The sequence below is a fragment of the Chenopodium quinoa genome, unplaced genomic scaffold (assembly GCF_001683475.1).
Source record: "Chenopodium quinoa cultivar QQ74 unplaced genomic scaffold, ASM168347v1, whole genome shotgun sequence".
NCBI classification, from domain to species: Eukaryota; Viridiplantae; Streptophyta; class Magnoliopsida; order Caryophyllales; family Amaranthaceae; genus Chenopodium; species Chenopodium quinoa.
Window position 1 is genome coordinate 29111 of NW_018743206.1, and position 16564 is coordinate 45674.

Below are 16564 nucleotides of genomic sequence, written 5' to 3' on the forward strand. Positions count from 1 at the left end.
AAGCTAGGGTTATAATGGCAACTCAAGAAGAAGTCAATGATCTTAAGAACCAACTGGCTACTGTGACTGAGACACTGAAGCTTCTCGCACTTAGGATCGATGATCCCGTGAAGCAACAACAAATGGACCTCATGCAAGAGAGTTTAAGCAAGTTGTCTAGTGACTACAAGTTTCAAGAGCTTACATCACAAGGGGTCTCGGTGGACAAAGATCTTCTTCCGCAGAAGTTCAACGCCAACGACATCCCAAAATTCAGAGCAATTGACAACCCTTACTTCCATTTAAGAGCATTCGAAACAATAATGAGTATCAAGGGTATTGATACGAAGGTCTTCCCTTATCTTTTCTCACTATCTCTCGAGACCGTTTGCCAACAATGGTTCTTTTCTCTCGAGAAAGAAAAGACCTCTACTTGGGAGTCTATAGCAAATGCTTTCGTTGATAGGTACAAGTGCAACATTCAAGTTGAGACTGACCATAGAGAACTTGAAATCCTCAAACAGAAAGAGAATGAAGGCTTCACCTCTTTCTTTAACAAATGGAGAGAAACCTCAGCTAAAATGATTAAGGTGCCAAGTGAAAAAGAGTTTGTGAGACTGTTTATCAAGAATCTCCAAGAAAAATATTCCAAGCATCTTAAATATCAAAATAACCTCCATACCTTTAAGGATGTTTATGACATTAAGATCAATATTGAAGATGACTTGGCAAAGTCAAAAGCTGCCAACAATAACTCCAACAGTGGCTGGAAAGGAAAGAAGAACGACAATCCTTCTTCTTCCAAAACCGCCCACTCAAATAATGTTAGCACCTTTAATTTAGGAGAAGTTCTTGCCATGAACAACCAAGGACAGAAGAAACCATTTAGGAGGAACTTCACTCCTATTGGCATGAGTTATGACACCGCATTTGATCGATTAAATGCAAAAGGTCTTATAACTCCCATTGGACCATTTGGGGACCTACCAGTTGAGAAGAGGTCGGTTAACTGGAACCCCAATGCACACTGCAAGTATCACCAAGGTAGGGGCCATTCCATTGAAAGCTGTTGGAAGCTTAAGGAAGCTATCCAAGACCTAATCGATAATAACAAACTGCCATTGCCCCCTGCTAGTAAGAAGCCAAGCATCAACAATGCACCTCTAGCTCATACTCTATCTATCTCCGATGAGGAAAACAAGGTTGACCCTTCCTCTCTCATTAAACCTGTCAAAGAAATCAATGCCATTGAAAAAGAAGAGGAGACCTTTTTCGATGTCAAAGATAGTCTTCCAGAAACGACAAATAAGGAAGATATACAATTGCTCACATTGTCTATGAAGGAGGCATCACAATTACTACGTGAAGCTTTCAAGGTTATGAACTAACTCCATAAGAAATATGATGAGCTTCCATGTCCAAAGGAAGAACCTAAAAGAGAATTCACACTAGTGAGAACGACTTATGAGGCAAAATATTTTCCCTTACAAGTCACTGAAAAACCCAAGAAGAGCAATAGAATCTACACTCCTATTGGGATCCTATACGCGCAAATGTTCGAAATGCTCTCCGAGAGTGGTGAGGTCAAACCTCTCGAACCGAGACCATTCGAGTCATTGGAAAGGACAGATAGATATTACTATCAGTACCATCAATCAGGGGGGCACACTATAGAAAACTGTTTCAAGTTCAAGGATTTGGTACAGAAAATGATTGATGAAAAGAAATTAGTCCAAGTTCAACAAGAAGAGGATATAACCATCAATGGAGTTTGGGACAGTGATGAAGAAGATGTCTACCTAAAGGACATAGTAGGACCTTCACCTTCTGTATCATACACCACAGATGACATTTGGGCTGAAGAAGATTCATCAATGAATGTCCTCACAAGATCCGGGAGAATGCAACCTCCCGTTTGAACACAACCTATGCCCATCGTACATCAATTTCCCATACCTATCATCGAAGACAACGACATTGTTTAACAGTTTAAGAAGACAAAAGTTGAGATGAATGTGTGGAAACTTCTGGCAACATCTCGAGAGCATAAGTTGGCTGTAATGAATGCCTTGGATAAAATCAGGATAAATTCTGACACTACTCCTGAGGGACTAGCCAACTTCCTCACAAGTGACCTTCCTAGTCCGATTAATCTAATCACCTTTTCTGACAAAGATTTACCCCCAGAAGGTGACAAACATTACAAAGCATTAAACCTCACGGTAGTCTGCAAAAGGATGAATGTTCCTATAACTCTTGTAGACAACGGATCAGCTATCAATGTCTGTCCACTTAGAACTGCGAGGATGCTCGGCATAAGGGACGAAGATTTAACTCCGTCCACACAAGGAATAAGAGCCTACGATAACACTCGTCGTCAAGCTCTTGGCAAAATAACCCTAAATGTAACGGCAGGGGCAATAGAACATGCTACTACTTTCCAAGTAGTGGACATCAAAGCCTCATTCAATTTGTTATTGGACACCCTTGGCTTCATGAACTAAAGGCCGTCCCTTCATCTCTCCACCAACAAGTAAAAGCCATAGTTGGGGGAATTCCAATCACTATCGATGCTTCGCCAATGAGAATCAAATCAATAGAAAATCCAATCATCAATGTGGAGCACGACGAGGATGATGAAGACCTATGGGGCTTTAACGAAGAAGTCTCCTTAATCCAGGAGGATGAAAGGACATCTCTTTGCCACGACCCCCATTCCAATATGATTGTCAACACCATGTTGAAGAAACAAGGACACTTTCCTGGAATAACTTTAGGAAGAAGAAAGGAATAGCACAATCGCTGGAGTCATCTGGCCTATCTAAATTAGATACTTTTGGACTTGGTTTCAAATCGACTCGGAAAGATCTCAAGCGAGCCCAGGACAAGTTGAAAGCACGTAGGGACGCTCGCATTCAAAAGAAAGCAATTCCAATGGATCAGTACCCTCTTACACTTAATGGTCAGTTCATAAAAGAAGGAGAGGACTATCCATGCCATGAATTTCCCGAGCCATTTGTTGTAAACGGCATAAGACAACCGAGATTCGAGATTTTCTTGGATTGCTACTTCACTAATGAAATCCCAACTCCCGTCCATAAGGAGAAAGCACCCCCATGCTTTGACTTTAACGTCATGGGATTACTGTTTGGGCGAGAGAAGAATGAGCCAACTTATGAAGAAGATAACTCCTCGCTCATTCAAACGGTCCTACAAAGTGAAAAATTTGACCCCTCGAAGCTAATTAATCCAGCAGAAGGATCACTACATGGATGGCGCAAGACTATCAAAGTGACTACTCCAAGCGGAAGGAAGATATCAATCACGACAGGACAGGGACCGATGTTTGAAGAATCATCTGAGTCAGAGACTTTTCCTTTAGAGTCTTCTAAGTCTTTAGTAGTAGCACCTCCTCCTCCTACTTCTTCTCCTAGGATAGTTAGTGATCCAGTCCCTGAAGACATATCACTCTTTGATGTAATGATCTCAGAGTATAATAATATTTCTCATTCTCCTTACTTCTTGTGTTCTTCCCTAACCCAAGATGACGAGCATTGCTTAGCTAACGATGAAAAAGACAAAGAAATTATTAAAGCAATGGAAACACTCGAAAAGAAAACACCGGTAATTGAAGAAACTGAAACAGTTGACATCTTGAATGATTCAACCCATAAAAGAGAAGTTAAAATCGGACTAACATTGAATAAATAAGAAAGAACCGATTTAATTAACTTAAAGAATTTATCGATGTATTTTCTTGGTCATATGAAGATATGCCAGGCATTAATAGAGAAATAGCTCAACACACTATACCACTAATTCCAGGAATGAAACCTGTAAAACAAAAGTTGCGTCGAATGAAACCCGACGTAGCACTTAAAATAAAAGAAGAAGTTCAAAAACAAATAACTGCAGGTTTCATCAAGGTATCCAAATACCCTGAATGGGTCGCCAACGTCGTCCCAGTTCCGAAGAAAGACGGAAGGGTAAGGATGTGTGTCGACTATCGAGATCTAAATAAGGCAAGTCCAAAGGAAGATGTCCCTTTGCCGCACATCGATTTTCTGGTAGATAACACGGAAAATCACGCGCTTCTCTTGTTCATGGATGGGTACTCAGGTTACAACCAGATTCTCATGGCAGAAGAAGACATGGAGAAAACAACCTTTATAACACCATGGGGCACTTACTGCTACATGGTAATGCCATTCGGGTTGAAAAACGCGGGTGCTACTTACCAACGTGGAGCAACTGCCTTACTCCATGACATGATGCACAAAGAAGTTGAGGTATATGTCGACGACATGATTGTAAAATCAAAGGACCGTCCAGGCCATCAAGTAGCCTTAAGGAAATTTTTCGAAAGGCTAAGAAAATATAACATGAGGCTGAATCCATCAAAATGTGCTTTTGGAGTCACCTCAGGCAAGCTCTTGGGATACGTCATAAGCTCTAGAGGAATAGAGGTAGATCCAACTAAGATTAAAGCAATCATGTCAATGCCACCGCCCAAGACTGAGAAACAGATTCGAGGATTTATTGGCTGGTTGCAATACATAAGTAGGTTCATATAAAAAATGACGACGATATGTGAACCAATCTTCAAGAAGCTCAAGAAGAATGTACCAGTAATATGGGATGATGAGTGTCAAAAAGCCTTTGAAAAGATCAAAGCCTATCTCGCAAATCCTCCCGTATTAGCACCAGCACTCCCCGAAATACCTCTTAGGCTATATCTGACGGTTATCAAAGAGACAATGGGAGCCATGTTAGCACAAGAAGTAAAAAGAAAAGAGAACGCAATCTATTACCTAAGTAAAAAGATGCTCGAATATGAAACACGCTATACACCGCTCGAGAAATTGTGCCTCGCCTTGGTGTGGGCCACAACTAAGTTAAGACATTACATGTTGGTGCATACCGTTTTCGTAGTCTCCCGATTATATTCACTCAAATATCTATTCGAGAAATCTACACTCAATGGACGCATATCAAGATGGATAGTCAATCTAGCCCAGTTTGATGTACGGTTCATGCCACAAAAAGCTATTAAAGGATCCGTGGTGTTAGACTTTCTAGCAGATTTTCCAATAGAAGACTCGACGCCAATACAAGACAACGAATTTCCAGACGAAGACCTAATGGTCACTGAAGATGATACCTGGACCTTGTATTTCGACGGAGCCTCAAACCAAAAGGGATATGGCGTCAGAGTGCTACTAGTATCACCTAAAGAAGAACACGTTCCAATCTCAATAAAGCTTGATTTTGACGTTACCAACAACGCTGCTGAATATGAAGCATGCGTGGTAGGCCTTGAAACGACTTTGGCATTGGGAGTAAAGAAGTTAAGAATATTTGGAGACTCTTCTTTGATCATCAATCAGATATCTAAAAGGTGGAAAGTAAGGAGCGAAAGCTTAGCCCCTTACCAATCCTATCTGGAAACTCTTACCGATCAGTTAGAGAAGGTAGAATATACATATCTACCCAGAGAAGAAAACCAATTTGCTGATGCCTTGGCAAGATTAGCCTCAATGGTTAGGATTCCCACGTAAATCGAGCAGATGCCTCTAACTATCGAAAAAAGGAACAAACCAGCATACATCCAAGCTATAGAAGACGATGACCTAGTCCAAGAAGAAGAAGAAGAAGAAGAACCGTGGTACACGGACATACTCAATTATGTCACCAATGGAGAATACTCTCCTCATGCCGACAAAAGAGCAAAGCGAGCGTTGAGACTTTTGGCTTCTCAATATGTACTCATAGACGACAAGCTACATAAAAGGGTACCTAAAGGTCGATCTCTCTTATGTGTAGGAAAGGTGGATGCACAAAGAGTAATGAGAATAGTTCACGAAGGAATCTGTGGCACTCATGTAAACGGCAAAATGTTAGTCCAGAAAATAATGCGAGAAGGATACTATTGGACTACAATGAATAGGGATTGCCATCAATACGTAAAAAGATGCCCTAAGTGCCAAATTTACGCCAACTTACAACATGTCCCTCCATCTTTGCTCTAAAACTACACATCGCCATGGCCATTCTCTACATGGGGAATTGACATAATTGGCAAAATCACTCCCCCAAGAACGGGAGGCCACGAATTTATTCTAGTAGCAATCGATTACTTTACAAAGTGGGTCGAAGCGCAATCATACGCTAAACTCACTGCAAAATATGTAGCACTCTTTATCGAAAGAAATATTATCTAACGATATGGAGTCCCACATAAGATGATAAGTGACAATGGAACTCACTTTCAAGCCGAATGTGAAGAATTGCTCCAAAAATACGACATTCAACATCATCATTCTTCCCCTTATAGACCTCAAGCAAACGGAGCAGTCGAGGCAGCTAATAAAAATTTAATGACTATCATCGAGAAAATGACTGAAAATTATAAAGATTGGCCTGACAAGGTTCACTTCGCATTGTGGGGTTATCGCACGTCAATCCGTACATCAAAATGAAATACGCCATTTTCCTTGGTATATGGAATGGATGCCGTACAACCCGTCGAACTAGAAATACCATCTCTACGCATCGCGTTAGAGAGTAAACTCGATGAAGTTGAATGGACTAGGGAAAGATACGAAGAATTGATTCTACTCGAAGAGAAACGACTAGAAGCTCTACATCACACTCAGTGTTATCAAACTCGTATGGCTAGACATTTTAATAAGAAGGTCAAGGCAAGAAATATCAAAGTAGGAGATTTGGTATTAAAAGCACTAAAGAAAAATGTTTTAGACCCAAGGGGAAAATTTAGACCTAACTGGTCTGGACCCTACATTGTCAAGACAATCCTATCAGGAGGTGCAGCAAAACTAACTGATATGGATGGCAATGAATTCTCAAACATGACAAATCTTGACCAACTTAAGAAATACTACCCATAATTACTTGAGTAGGATACTCAAGAGAGCTACGTTCGGCCTGATTCCTTAAGAAAGGATACGTAGGCAACCCTTTACGGGTGCGGCCACTTTATTTTTGACATCTCCGCGTTCCAGATTTAATTAAAATTTCAATAGAAAATCGGCGAATTGTTGGCGTCGCAGAACAGAGCCTGGCGCCAGCTAGAAGTCATCAGCGCCAGCCGATGGAATTGGCACCTGGCGCCAGACCTCAATAGCTGGCGCCAAATGCCAATTACTGGCGCCAATTTGGGAATAAAATCTGGGCGACTTTCGGTGTTTTTTCGGAAAATTTTCGACTTCCGTACTCGAAGAATTTCTGGAAAATTAATTTTTTTTTCGATTTTCATTGCTTTAATAAAATAAATTTAAAGTAAACAATTTAATTGAAAGCTAAAATTTCATTAATAAAATAAAATTACATTATTGATGGAATTTAAATAAAAGCTGAAATAAATTAACTTTAAATGAAAATAACAATCTAAGTCCAATAAATCCAAAGCCAAGCAATGCTCTTAATCTTTCTTTTCCTTTTTTGCTCTATTCCAATTCTTGTCTGCTTCTTCCTCTTCATCCATTACTTTAGCTAGTAGGCATCCTTTAGAGGACCTACATTCAATTTTAGAGTAGATGGTCTCCCCTTCAGCTAGCACTCCATGCTTCTTTTCCACCAAAGCTTTTTTGTTTGTGGTGTTAGCTTTCCTTTTTCCTTTGTCTTTGGTAGTATTTTTCTTCTTAGGCATCGCAGGTGTTTTGAATTCAATTCTTGCACCTAAGCGTTCTTTGGCAGGAGTCACCCTGTCACCTAGACGATTCTTCACATCGGTTCTACCCTGATCAATCGAAGATTTCTTCAGCAACCACTTCTTTACATCATTGGGCAAAGAAGGAGGAACCTTTTGGGTAATCACTTCCCATAGAGGTCTAGCGCCCCAGTAAGCATCGAATCTGTTTACTTCTTGAGAAATAGGGTATTCAAAGGGAGGACGAAGATCTCCGAAAGGAATATTTTGAAGCAAGCCGTATTGTCTTTTTACCCTGCAGGGATAATAATAAGTTACACGAGACAAGCTTGGAAGACGACAGAAAGGTTGCTTGTTAACACCAACCATCCTCTCTATCTTCCACCATGGGGACCCACTTGATAGTAAAATCACGTGATTCAAAGACTTTTCTCCACCCATGGCGCCCAATTTTGGAGATGCGTTTTTTCCTTCTCTCAAAGCAATTGGGAGTATATTTTTCAATGTCATCCGGAGGGCTAATTAATCCTAGCCTCTCCATTAGCCACATCTGTAAAAAAAATTTTAAATTATTATTACAATACAAGAATATATTTTTGATTTATGTAATTAAAAATATTATTTTTCTACCTGTAATAAAATTGGAGAGCCGCGAAGAGGCGCCTTTGGGTCCCTTATCAATTCGTCTAGACTAATCATAGTCTCTCCAACTATTAATGGCATTGGATTCCTTCCTGATTCAATTTGTTCTAGTACAGTGGTGATAATTGATTGACCCTCATTATTTTTACCACTACTAAGAAAAAATTAGTTAAGCATGCAAAATAAGAACGCCCTTCTTCTATATATATGAAAAGATTCAGAAAGAGGTCTATCAAAATAATAGCGCGCAAATTCTTTCAAATTCACTATATTGCCATCTACTATTTTTTATAAATCCCTTTCCTTTAAATTAAAGAAGCGCTCAAAATCCTTATAATAGTATGCATCTATTTTAGGAATTGGTATAAGGTCTATCGCAGGGAAGCCTAAGATAGCACCAAATTCCTCCGGCAAAGGGCTAATCTCATCATACCCTATTCTGAAACAATGAGTATCAACATTCCAAAATTCTAAAGCGGTATATATGAAGTCTAGGTCAAGATCTACCCCTTTGATGCCATAAATTCCCCCCAGGTGAAATAAATCTAATTCTTTTCTCTCCCTCGCATTAAGAGATCGACACTATTCATGAGTGTATTGGGTGAAGGTCTTGGTGACTAAAGACATGATTATTATTTTTTCTAAAGAAGAGAATTGTTTATTCGCTGGAATTATGAGAAGAATCGGCTGGGCAGGGGGCTATTTATACACAAATTGCGAAGAATTTTAATCAGAATGAAACACGGAGTCAGCGTCAATTGGCGTCAAAACCCCGTGATTGGCGCCACACACTAAGTGTAGCGCCTGGCGCCACGCGCCATAATGTGGCGCCAGCTGGCGCCAAGTTGCCAGACCAACCCCGCGTGCTCAACTTATGTTTTTATTATTAGACTCGAGTCGGTTAATGATTTTATGGCTCCGTTTAATTCTCCTAAACATCTTTTCTATCTTTTTTCTTAATTAATTAAATATAGCTATTATTTTTTGGACTTTATTTTAATTTCCAAACATCCGACATTTCATTGGATTTTTTTTTTATTTTTTCCTTTTTGGGGGAGAGAGTTGGATAATATCCTCCATCAATAATAAAAATAACGGAATTTTTGCGCAAAATTTTTGTCACACTTTTCTTGCACACACTAACACACACATAATAACAACAATCGAATAAACTCATAATGGCATAAATATACAAGATGTGTCTCTAAATGATGAGTCAAAGGCAAAGTTCTATAAAAAAGTCAAAATAAAATATACACAAGAACAAGTTACGCCGCCGGAGGACGTAGGCCCATCATGTCATAAAATTGCGCCGTACGAGGAGTCATCTCTCCACCAGCTCCAGCTCCAGTCTACGTGGGAGGAGGAAGACTCAAGATAGGACCACTTCAACCAAGATCAACCTAAGCTGAGGCCGCGGAGGCTGCTGCGATGACGAGCCGACCTCGTACATCCCACCACCTCTGAAAGCCGAGGTAGCCTCTCCTACCGGTGCAACAGGAGCACCCTCAAATTAAGATCCCGAGCCCTCAGCAACGTCGGCTCGAGCAGCCTCAGAACGACCACCTCTACCCCCTGACAAAGTGCGACGACGTCTCAAGCTAGACCTCGCCGGATCCCTCCGCCCCTCAGGTCTCGTGCGGGTGTGAGAAACGATAGGCTGGCCCTGTAAAAAGAATTAAATCAGAAATAAGGAAAAACTGAAGCAGTGATGCAAAAATAATGAGTAAAGAAAGATTACCTCTCGGACAACGTCATCCCGACGACAGGTGGCCGCGTTCCTCATCCGGACGAGCTGGCTCCGGAAGGCATCTATGCATCGTGCCATAGCCGAAACCACCTCGCGTGAAAACTGTCAGAAAAATAAGTCAGTAAAAATGCATGATAAATGAACACAAAAATCCTGAAGTAAAACTAGGCTTACACTAGTCTGGTGGCGAGGAATCGACCGCTCTACGAAGCGCTCACCCTCGGGAGCCGGAGAAATCATCTCCTCGATCGGCCCGTACATCCCCTGGTAGTGGATAGACATACGGGGTGGCACTAACTCAGCAGCACCGTCCAGATAAAATAGAAAAAATCAGTAAAGTATTACTTGGGGGGCTACTTAGCGAAAAATAAAAAGCTAAGAATCTTACCCTCACATCCTCAGCCGGTACAGTGGCTGGAGCTAATAAAGGTAGTAGCTGCTCAGCATAACACCGCCCGAGGATCACATGGGACCGCCAAAGGGTACCATCTCCCTCTGACATGCTCGACAACCGCACCTCGTCGAACATATGACGTGGCGGAGCAGCAGGAACGACGAAGACATTAGAAGAGTGCTGTCTAGCGACTCTCTCTCCCAAATACGCGACCGCTCCATAGGTCCCCAGAAAATAGTTACGCTCAGCAGAATACTGTGCGGCTAATCCAGGGACTGTCCAACCGCTCCACGGTCGGTATACCACCTCAGGTCCCTATAAAGAGCAATCAATCAGGAAAGAATACATCTAAAACACCGCGGAAGAGCAAGATAAACGATAAAAGTCGTACCGAGATGATCCGGCTCCGGACATGTGTAGTGGACATGTCCACATGGTGGCCGCCCCAAGAGGCGCTCACTGGAAATCCCCGCGGCGATGGTCTCGCCGGCGCAACGAAAGAAAAGTACTCGTAGAACCAAATCTACAAGGAGCTAAAAGTGTGAGCAAATGCTAACTAATATGCAGAGCTCAACTTTATAGGGATTAAATGTTTACCTCTATGACCTTCCAAAAGGCAGACAAAGCAACGTTCGTCCCAAAAGACCGGTGGCGACACGAGTCCCTCGGCGCACGAACGAAGTCAACATAGGCCAAGCTGGCCTAGTCGTAAGTCTCGATCCGATGGAGATCACGGGCGGCAGGAAGATAGTAAAGCAACGCTCTACTACCTCTGTCAGGGGAGAATGTCCCTGACAACAACATCAGCACAAAGATGCGCACCCGCTGCTCTCGGGTGGTCGCATCGTCATCAAGAGCCGCTGCCAGCGTCGAGCGGCAAATTCCTCTAGCACTGAACTGAGTCGTCTCGACCTCAGCTCGGGCCCGAATAGCAATCGGCCCCAATAGCTCCTCGACCTCCGAAGAAAAGACGTCGATTCCACTGTCAAACGACAGTGGCACAAAGGTGAACTCCATTCCTGTGATGAGACTGAAGTCCGTAGGGGTGACCATCATCTCGCCCCAGGGGAAATGAAAAGTGTTGGTGGTGTCCCAGAAGAACTCCACCAAAGCGCGTACTACGTGATGACCCCCACTGGAGGCGACCATAGCCTCGGAGGTTTCAAACAGAGTAACTAGCCTGCAAGACTCCCATAGGAGCCTCGTCTCAAGATCCCTGGCGATGTGCATCCTGTACAAATCGCCTAAACCGTCACAGCCAGAGCCGTGATGCCGCGTCCTCCCGGGCTCGGTGCCCTGTCTCACCCTCTCAGAAATGTGGTGGACAGGGGCGAAAAAAAAGGTCCGCTCTTCCCACTCCGGAAGCCGACCAAGCGAAGTGGAAGGCGTGATGTCATCCTCTACGGGCTCATGCTCCCGTCTAGTGTTTCGGGACCGTGAACCCGAGCCTCGTCGCCCAGCCATGCTACATTGTGCAGAATCATCATAAATTAAGGTTCTATAGTATATAAGGTTCGCCTAGCCGCATGATACTATGTTCGCAAAAACAGAGTACGTAGTACTAAAACAGAGCATAAATTCAAATTGAGCATGATAGCATTTTTTCAAGCAATCAAACAATTTCTTGCAACACTGTAGTGATTATTGTGACAAATTGAACAAGAATTGCTAGCAAAAAATGTCAAAAATAAGTCACGTTGTTCTTCACGACCTTAAGAGGTTCAACAATGGCAAATTGCTCATTTCTTCACCAAATTGAGTCAAACAAGTCTCAAATTACTCCCAAGGCAATATACAAACATAATCAAGCAATTTTATGGCATAAAACTTGACAAACAAAGCAAATTGAGCATTATAAAATTCGAATTTTCATGAAATTCGTGAACATTCATGCTAAGAATTCATAAAAACTGATGTGTTTGAAGAAAACTTACATAGATCGGGAAAATAGATGAGAAAAGCTTTGATTTGCAACAAATTTGAGCGAATTCGGTTGAAAAACGAGCAAGCAATGAGAAATTGAAGCTTTCAGTTTGCTCGTGCAGTTTCGCGACGAACAGAGCAGCGAAATGAAGAGAAAATGGGTATTTAAAGAGATTCCCGTGCTGGCGCCAGTCCCTAGGCATTGGCGTCACAAGTTGGGCTTGGCGCCTGGTGCCAACATTAGCGCTTGGCGCTAACACCAAATATCTGGCGTTGATGGTCTTTCAGCGACGCCAAAGCATCTAGCCACCTGTTGAGGTTGTGCTAGCCTTCTGCAACATATTTTTGGGTTCCTAGGTACGCCATTTAGCCCCTCTAAGAAATTTGACATGATTTAGTAATCGACTTGATTACATAAAGTGATCGACCTGATAAGATATCGTCTCACTTAGCTTAAAGCGCCTAAGCATTGGCTCATTAGCAAGAGGCACCGACATATAGGTTCAAGAGCAAGAGGCACCGACATATAGGTTCAAAAGCAGAGAGCACCGACATACAGGTTCAAAGCAACGGAAACGCCGATGTACTGGCATAGCGGGAGCAAAGTTCAGGCGAACTTTTAAAGATCGATAGGCGTGGATCTTCGGTAATTTCCTTTGGGAAAATTTCGCATCAAATGAGGATGACTTCAAGAGAAGATGTCTTCGACAGCATTCCCTAGCTTGCGGAAATTTGTCACGAACAACTGGAGATTGTTTCAAGAGAAATAATCTTTGATAGTGTTCCCTAGGATGTGGAATATTATCAATGCGGATGAGGATTGTTTTAAGAGAAATAATCTTTGATGGTATTCTCTAGGATGTGGAGTATTATCAAAGCGGAAGAGGATTGTTTCAGGCGAAGCAATCTTCAAATTTGGAAGCAGTTACGGGCGTAGCAGTTTTCAAGCGGGATGGCATTCTCTAGCTTGCAGGAGGTCATCAAAATAATCGGTTACTTTCAGAGACGTGTGCTCGACGGTGCAAGATACGCATTTCTTAACTCTTTTATCTGTTTAACTAATGCTAGTTTTGCAGGTATCGGCGTTACAAGATTGATTTAGGATCGCAGAACGTTATGAATCATTCTCCGTCCCTATCGCTACTTTGACTTTTGTTTTCGAAACTTGCGTTTCTCCAAGCTCAGTCAAAGTGGGGGCTTCTGTAGACACCCATTTGTGTCTCCCCAAAACCAAACCCAGTGATGAGTACCTTTCACGTCGAATTATAATCGAATGAAGCGAAAGTGTGGAAAGGTCTAGTGTTGCGGAAAGTTTTTATTTTCTTTTCTCTTCTCTCTGTTTTTGAAAACTTATTTTAAGAAAACAGCCAATCCAGTTTTGTTGGTCCATGATATGGGTCCAATAGTAGTATAGTTGGATGGGGCTTGCAAAGACCTTTCCAACGATATATTATAAGCCCAATTCCGATGAATATTGAGGAAGTTATGGTCAATTTACTAAACTGGGCCCGGTTTGAGCTTTATGTACGGCCCAATGATCTTGGGGAGGGCCTAATATGATTTATCAGTCCTAATTCAATTAGCATTGATAATTTGACTTTGTTGACTTTTCAGAGTTTGAATCAAGATCAAATAGCATTTTTGAAGAAATTATATTATTTTTATCCTCTAGTACGGTAAACTTATCAGATTTTTCGAAAACGCGTTAAAATCGAGCTTGGCGTCCAACCCCAGGCCTTGGCGCGATTGCGCCTGGCGCTAGTGCTGGTGCCTGGCGCCAGCTAGTCAGGGTTGGCGCCAGCTCTGTTTTCTGAGCGTCAGACTCTGTTTTGTTAAATTATCCTTTTTGGCTGATTTTCTTTATAAATATCGTATTAAAAACTCCGTTTTCATTCACGAATTCTCACCATTCTTTCACCAATTATCATCATCTACATTCATTCACCAATTTTCATCATCTACATCCATCATTCATCAACAATCATTATTCTTTAGCATTCTCTAAATCATTCATCTCTCTCTTCATCTTTCAATTCTCTAAACTTTGTTTTCACATACAAAATTCCGCATTCACAAGATCTAGAAACACCTAGCCATATTCGAAGTTGCCTTCGCCCTAGACGTGAAAGGTTTTAATTTCTGAGGGTTTGGTCCCAAATCTCTTTTTCAATTATTTAATTTAATTGTTTGATTATTATTTTCCTTGAAGTTACTAACATGTGTATTTTGTTATTAGAAAGAGGTACGAGGCATCAAAATAAGTACTTTAATGTTTTATTGATGTTATGATGTAGAAATCATGTTTACATTGTTGTTATGATATTCCTAGTATCATGTCTAAGGTAATTTTAATATTAAATATGATTGTTACGATGCTTCCTATGTTCTTCCTAATACTAATGATTGTTAGTATCATGTTAGGGTTAAAGATTTGTTTTTTATTGCTTAGTGACATGCTAGGGTTTGTTATTAATCTTGTTAGTATCATGCCTAAGCTAGGATCTTGCTATGTTTATTATGCTTTAATATTAACATGAACATGATTATAATTGTTATAATTTATAATTATAATTACTGTTATGATTATTATTGTGTTGCTTGATATTTATATTGTTATTGCTTGATCACACCTTTTATGCATGTTTAAAGGGAATTTGTACTTGTAATCACGCTTAATAAGATAGTTAATAATCTTGTTTAGGGTTAATGTGATTATAATTCAAGTGATCGCCAATAATAGTTTATTTGTGCATTAATGTTCAACCAACATAGATTAAACAGGTTTAGGGTTAATCCTATTGATTGCATGTTAATCAGAAAGCGCACATGAATACGATCAGAATAAAGTAGAGGCCTATTATTAGGGCAGATTCAAACTCTTTTAGGTTGGATTTGTACCTTTATCCCCGAACCCTTATTTGGTTCAAGACCTTATGGAGTTGAAGATCTCTTGGATCGTTAAGTGGTTAACCTTCACCTCGTGAATGGTTTACAAGTTCCTTAAAAAACTTGTTGGCGACTCTTTTGCTCTATCTTTTTCCCTTTTGGACGCCACCGTACTTTAGTGTATGATCACAGTGGGGTTCAAGATAGTGGGATTTAAAGGCTTGAATTATTCCCTACAATATGATTTTGAGATATAATAATAATAATAACAACAACTACTACTACAACAACAACAACAATAAAAAGTGATTTATAAGGAGGTATATGGCAAATTTTTCATCCTAATGTGAGATATTGTGTTAGTTTTTGTACTACGTGTCCATCAACAAGTTGTCAAACTATGTAAAACTTATTTAACACTAAGCTATAATATGTAAAATGATTTTTACATTTTTAAAAAAATCATCATTATAAAAAAATTACTCAATATTATGGGTCTAAATTAGTTCTTAAATTTCTACATCGTACGAATTTTAAAAGATAATGTTTAATGTTTTTTTAAAAAAACTTTGTGACGCAAGCAGAAAGAATGTTTTTATCTGCTTAGGTATAATTTTATATTGTCATGAGTTCGTTAGTATTTCTCCTCCCTTTTCTCAGAACCTAATATTTAGTTTTTATAACACGATCTCTCTCCTAAAAATCATATGTTTAGATGTTGCTAAATTTTCTCTAAGGCTTTAAAATTTTAGAATATAGTATGTGGCTACCAATATAGACAATATATCTCTCTCCATCTCTCTTCTTTTCTCCTTCTCCAAAAACAATAGACCAAACATAGGAAAAAAATTAGGAGGGTAAAAAATTGAGAAGCAAATTTTGAAAGAAACAATTTTATTCAGGTTATAATAATCTAACATTTGTGATAGGTAAGAGAAGAAACAAAACGGAGAAAGAAGTCTTATTTTCTTTTTGGTTATGATATTTGAGCAAATAGTTAATAAAAATACTGTTGTTCATCTTCCAACAACATTTCCATTTCTCTTAAAGTTTTCCAATGTTATATATATATATTTTTTTTCTCTATTCATTTTATATTGAACAGTATCTAAATTTAAAATTTAAATAACTTTGTACTATTACATTCCTTAAGGAACATGATCCCATTTGTTTACATTGTAAATACTATACCTTATATTTACCTACTTTTAGATATATTTCGTTTATTTAACTTTGTAGTTTTAAGAAGGATTAATTAATTTTAAAGCTATTTAATTTCAAATTCTCCAACATTTCTAAAAACCATGTATGACTTGAATTT